This window comes from Halichoeres trimaculatus, unplaced genomic scaffold, assembly GCF_033239565.1.
Source record: "Halichoeres trimaculatus isolate MK-OKI-2021-1 unplaced genomic scaffold, fHalTri1.1 fHalTri1_scaffold_18, whole genome shotgun sequence".
Taxonomy (NCBI): domain Eukaryota; kingdom Metazoa; phylum Chordata; class Actinopteri; order Labriformes; family Labridae; genus Halichoeres; species Halichoeres trimaculatus.
In genome coordinates, this window is record NW_027437196.1 from 4,676,326 (window position 1) to 4,682,495 (window position 6,170).

General features: G+C 37.3%; 1 protein-coding gene across 1 annotated transcript in view; it reads right to left on the reverse strand.

Moving 5' to 3' along the window:
* rnf152 (ring finger protein 152) overlaps positions 1 to 5,946 on the reverse strand; it is a 90,127-nt gene extending 84,181 nt beyond the window's left edge. Inside the window, exon 1 of the mRNA XM_074693811.1 lies at positions 5,866 to 5,946. The gene's annotated coding sequence lies outside the window, so the exon portion shown is untranslated. The remainder of the gene's footprint in view (positions 1 to 5,865) is intronic.
* Between the last annotated feature and the right edge of the window lie 224 nt (positions 5,947 to 6,170).

Consider the following 6,170-nt stretch of genomic DNA (forward strand, 5'->3'; position numbering starts at 1 on the left):
TACAACAGGGTTAAAAACAGATTAAATAAACAAAAAAGACCTGGGATGGTTAACTTAGCTAATGTCTATAATCTTAGGATACCTATGGTCACATATTACTGTTTCCCAAATTAATCAAAAACTGAGACTATTGCTATTCCCTAGTTTGGTCACCTCACAGGTCTTCAACAAAGAAATGTGGAAAACAGATCAGACATTTTCAGTCTGCATGGTTTAATATCATAATTCAACACTAAGTTTTGTTTATATTTTTGCAGTGATGAATGTGGTAAATAATTGAGACCCTCTATCAGCGTTTCTGGACCCCCACTTTGGGAACCAATGATGTAGAAGTCTAATTTGTTTTCAAATTGATATTTCTTGCAGTGTGTGGCTGCACAGACAGCTCTGAAGAAATGTGAAAGTGTTTCCTCTGAGATAAGTCAACTTAGGACAGATTTGCCTTATTTGGTCTGATTATCACTCAACCATATACAGCTCTTTTTCTAAATCCCTGAGGTGTATAAAGTCCTCGCTTTCAGACATTACGTTCAAGGATGCAATTTAATATAATAGACCAAACCAGAGCAGAGTATTGCTATATCTCCAAATCCTCAAAGGAGATTAAAAAACACCAGGAATTATGACAGAGTGTGTATCAGTCCTCTCCTGAGCTGGGCAGACACATCCTCACCGCTCCCCTGAGAGGGTTATAACGATCTCCTGCCAGCGAAGAAGCTCCCATTTCCTCTAAAAATGAACCCAACACCAGCAGAGTGAGCACCGTAATTAAATGTGGTGACCGGAGCATAATTAAAAGCACTGGCAATTAAATTTTGCAGGAATACGGCTGCGACGTCTCACAGTTTTGGGTTAAATTATTAATAGGAACCCTGAGGATGCGTTTAACAAGATGCTATATTTATCTATGTGTGTGTAAGTGTGTGTAAGTGTGTGTGTGTTTTAGTGTGAATATATTAGACGCCACCTGGGCTGCAGGCCCGCGCGCCTTGGTCCCTCCGGAGCCCGCTGACAGTATCGCTGCAGTGTTAGCGCTCTTTGATATATTCGCTTTAATTATAGAGGATAATGAATTTAAATTTGTGATGCATCAAGGCGCTGAAATGGCAACACGCCCCTGGAGTCCATAAAAGTCTGATACTGCTCCAGGCTGCTCCAGGGGAGTTTGGGGAATCTTATTGGAGATTGAGACGATTAGCTTCTGAAATGCTAATGTTGACTTTTGGCGCTGAAAGCTGGCCGCAGTACAGAAGATACACGATGGAAAAACAGAGGTGTGTCTTTACTTTATTCTGCTTCTAAGCTCTCGGTGTAGGCAACTCCTCAGCTAGGGACGTAGCTATTGGCTGCCATGTCGCAGTAAACAGGCAGCCATCCTATTTTTGCCGGACGTGGAGCTGCGATTCATAAACTCAGGGTAGAAAACATCGAGTGGGACAGAAAGCTGTGACCAGAAACTACCTAGAAACACCCAGTGACTTGTAAAATAAAACAAACCACATCAAAATTAGTTTGTATTTATTTTGACCACAACAACAAACTGACATAATGAGCAGAGCCAGACCAGGAGTCAACAGGTTTGAGGTTTTACAGCTCAACATGAATCAAGAGACGCTTATCAGTAGACTTAGTGCTGGCTATCATCATTTTTGCACCTACGCCCCCTTGCACGGTCCCTTTCACAGATAAGATGCCGGAAGAACAGGATCTCCTAGTGGCCAAAGTGCAGAAATACAGACATCTGTATGACTCTTCACAAAGAGATCACTGTGATAACCGAGTGGTAAATGATTCAAGGTGTGAAATTGCGGCCGCTCTCGGCAGAAGAGAGGAATCAGTTTAAAGAACCTGGTAAAATCTCTGAGACGCATATGTTATGTTGTAAACAAAAGGCAAACTTCTTCGATTCTGGTAGATGTACATTTGTGATACACCGCCCCCTGCAGTTTTGGAAGGGACACCAACGGATGCGCGCGGGGTGTTAAAAAGCATAAAAGCCCCTTGCATTCTCTCGTACAGATCTCATATGACTGATTTCTGGGTGTCCTGTTTGTGTGGAAAGCTAAACACAGCCTTCAGTCAGTCATGCAGCTTGTTGGACTGAACACGCAACCGGTTGGAGTTAACAAACACAGTCACACAGTGCAAACGTATCTGGTGTATTTAAAGGCCTGATCCACCAGCAGCTGATTAGTCCACCTGAGAATGATTCAGGATGAGGGGTCTACATCATCACCCAATGCTAATTGAGAAGAGTAAAGCCTGGTTTATGCTAGACGTCATTTTAACAGCCTCACAGAGCATCCAAGCAAATTTCCATGTCACGTACCTCCAAAAATTTGTAACTTCCACACAAAGATGCACGAACAATCAGGTGCTCCTAGTGTCAAGTTCAAATTATTAAAAATGCTTAATACTTATTTTGTTCTTGTGTAATCTGTTAATAGTAATATTTTTCAACTTTTCAATATTTCTTTAAATTCTTAATTTCATCATAGTATTATTATATTCTCATTATTTTATAATTATTATTTTATAATTATCCTCATTTTTATAATTTTTATAATTATATTATTATTATTATTATTATTATTATTATTATTATTATTATTATTATTATTATTGTTATTATTATTATTATTATTATTATTATTATTATTATTATTATTATTATTATTATTGTTATTTTTGCATTATTGCACTTTTTCTGTGGGCTGCTGTGGCAGGAAAATTTCCCCTATTGGGGATCAATAAAAGAATATCCTATTCTTTTTTTTTCTATTCTATTTTATTCCATTCTATTCTGAAACACAGAAATCCCCATAATCACTGAGTAATGAACAATTCCTGGCGCAAAATTGGCTAATTTGGCGACACTGACCGATAAAAAACCATCACAAAAATATTGTGTGGGTCTTCTCCAGAGTGCTAACCTTCAGCTAGCGCTCTGTTCTTTGCATACACATTTTAGTTTTTCTGGGGTCAAAACATCTCACAAAAGAAGAAGAAAAAAGACAAACAGCAAATAAAAATCTGTGTGGTTTCCTCATTTCTTATTTACATCAGATTATTAGAAATTTTATCCGTTATTTTCAAGTTAAACCTACAGTTAACCCCAGATTTCGCATGATTAGTAAATAGTGGGGATGGGCAAGTACCGGTATCAGGCAGGTCCTCCTCACCAGTAGGTGGCACTACTGGCTGCAGTTTATTTAAACTCTGACAGTTGCTAGTTTAATTTTGCACTTTTTGAATTTATTGGAAAAAAAAAGTCGTAAACTCAGAGAGAGTGTTTGTGTTTTATATTCGACTCCATTGCAGAGTGACTGGTCTGTCTTCGTTTATAATGATCTGTCACTGTTAATTGAAAGAGGGAGAACTTGTAGTGGTATCAGTCTGAAAATAGGAGTAACAGAAAATCACATGATCCACAGCTCTGCCCATCTCTTCCCAGAGAGAGTGACGCTTATTTCCTGACTGTCCTTCAGTGAAACACAGAGTAAGAAAAGTTAACTTGAATGAGCCTTAATTTCTCACCTTCACTCTTACAAATGAAGTGAACCGTGGACGTGCTCGTCTTCGTCCGCCCACTTGAATCTGAGCTGTGGGCGATTAATTAAATCATCGACACGCAGAGTTCAGCCGGTCTGTCAGACCTGCCAGTCATCAGAGCAGCGTGACAACGATCTGACCATCACCGGCTTAATTGGCATTCGGAGGACGCGCTCTCCTCACTGTAGGCTAAATAAACACACAGCCGGGCCAGATGCAACCTTCACTCCTCCTCGCCTCTCTTGATCAATAACCCTCCAACATAAACCCACCTCTGTTAATAAGAGGCAGTTACAGCAGCATTTATCTCCTCTGCAGACGTGGAGTGTTACACGTCTGTACAAAATAAGACATTTGGTCGTGTTAGCATTAACATCCAGGAGCTCAGTACCTGGTAAACTGCAAACTCCTGCATATAAATATGTCAAAGGTTTGTTTTTAAAGATTTTTGTCGTTATATCTGAACATTTAAAATCCTGTTATCACTGCAGTACCATCAGAAATGGGGCAGTGTTGAGTAGCGTTTTCGTCCACCTGTTCTGCAAACTGCATTGTGAAGTTCAAAAGGTGAGTGTATTTTTCCTCCTCCCAAAAGTTTAACAGCTCGGCGTGTGACTGTTTTGTAATCTGGCTCATTAAGCAAACAGCTGAAAAAAAGAAGTAGCAGATTCAACAAAGACTCGGGTGGTTGTGCATAAAATAACTCAGATTATACGTGTGTTGATTTTAAATTAAACAATCCTAAGACCTCAACTGCTCTCTGCTCATCAGACAAAAACACCTCCTCTTTAAAGCTAGGAAACAAATAAACCTGTAAAGCTGCAGGTTTCACACACTGATCCCTAAAACAGTCAGTGTAAGTCTAACACACTCTGACCCTTGAACTGTTCAGTGTTTCTGTCTTTTGTTCATCCTCTAATAACTCACAGGTTAAATGAACATTAATCGCAAAAATCATCAGGCTGGATTTTGCATTAAAGCTCCTGTAAGGGATTTTGAGTTTGTGTTGGTTTTGGCGCCCCCTGGGGACAATCCTTAACCTCTTTCTTTGTGTTGTCTTTTATGTGTGAAAAGAATAAGTTTTCTAACAAACACTGCAGCTTAAGCATTCAAATGTTACTTTTATTTTTCCAGTCTGCTGAGAGAAAAAAGGAATTGTGTTATTAATTGACTTCAGATGATACCAGATGCCCTGGAGATCAGCTGCAACGACTGTCCAATAATTTCACTAAATGCACAAAAAGTTTTTCTTTGAAAGAAGAAGGACATACTATTTTCACAAGCATTGAATTTTACAATATGTTTTTAATTTCAATTATTTAAAACAAATTGTCATGCTTTCTATATTTTGGTGCTTTTATTGGCAGTTTTCAAATTTTTTAGTGTTTAGTGTTCTTCTGTATTTTTTTTTTTTAGTTTTTATTTTTATATTCTTAAAATAGTTAGAATATTTCCTTTTAATATGTCTTCATTTTACATAGTATATTGTTTTATATTTTGGTGCTTTATTGATCATTTTAGAAAAATGTTTTAGTGTTTATAAAAATTCACATTTTCTATTTTTTTTTCAAGTATTTGCAACTCTCAAAAGATTTTAGTTTTTTAACTTTGCTGTATTTACTTATTATTTATTTATTTAATTAGTTATTTATTTAGTTAGTTTGTTGTTTTGAAAAAATAAGAATACTTTTTGATATATCTGCATTTTACTAAATATTTTTGAGTGAGCTGGAATTTTACTTAATGATTTTTGTGATTTATTTGTATTTCAAGGAATATTTTTTTAAATATGTATTTTTTTATTTTTTTATTTATTTATTGCTCTTTATCAAAGATTTTGTCACATATTTTTCTCAGCATAAAATAAAAGATTTTTATGGCTTTGAAAATCTTGTGCACTTGGCCTTCAGAGTCACTGTATGCCTCAGCACTGGATTGAAATTTTAGAAACATTAGAAACAACCTAAAGGAAAACAGAAAGCTCTTATTTTGATGGTCTCAAATCCTTGAGTATATTACAGGGAGGCTTTATGTTTGCAGCTCCTTTCAGGAGCTTTAGCATAACCAAAAAGAAAAAAGAAAAAGAAAACATAAATAAGTAAAGATTTCATCAGATCTTAATTTTTTTCTGTTCTTTCACATGTAATGTGAACATGTAACTCAATGGATTTAAAATGCTGAGTTAAGGTTGTAAAACTGAAGCAGTTTCAGATCCAAAATTGTTTCAGTTTGAGTAAAGAAGAGACTCTGGTTTGAGTCCAAATAAGTGCAAACATATTAACAATAGTCCGGTTTACTAACTTATAAACCAACCTGTCGACCAAAAATGGTGAAGAATCTCTTGTTCAGTCTTCATTGTTGACTTTTTGCCTCCTCATTTGCTCCTCCTCCTGCTCTCCTGCTCTGGGTATGAATGAACACTGAAAACACGCCGCGCTTCAGATCCTGGAAAATTAGGTCAGCTGCTGAACGAAGCGAAGCCTCCATGTGGGACATGAGAGCTGGCACACTTCTGTGGAAATGTTCACGGCTCCTGACGACTTTTTTCCATCACAAAACATCCAGCACCTGGTTCCACTCCAGGCTGAAAGAGAGCGATCCGTGGGGGAGGAGGAGGA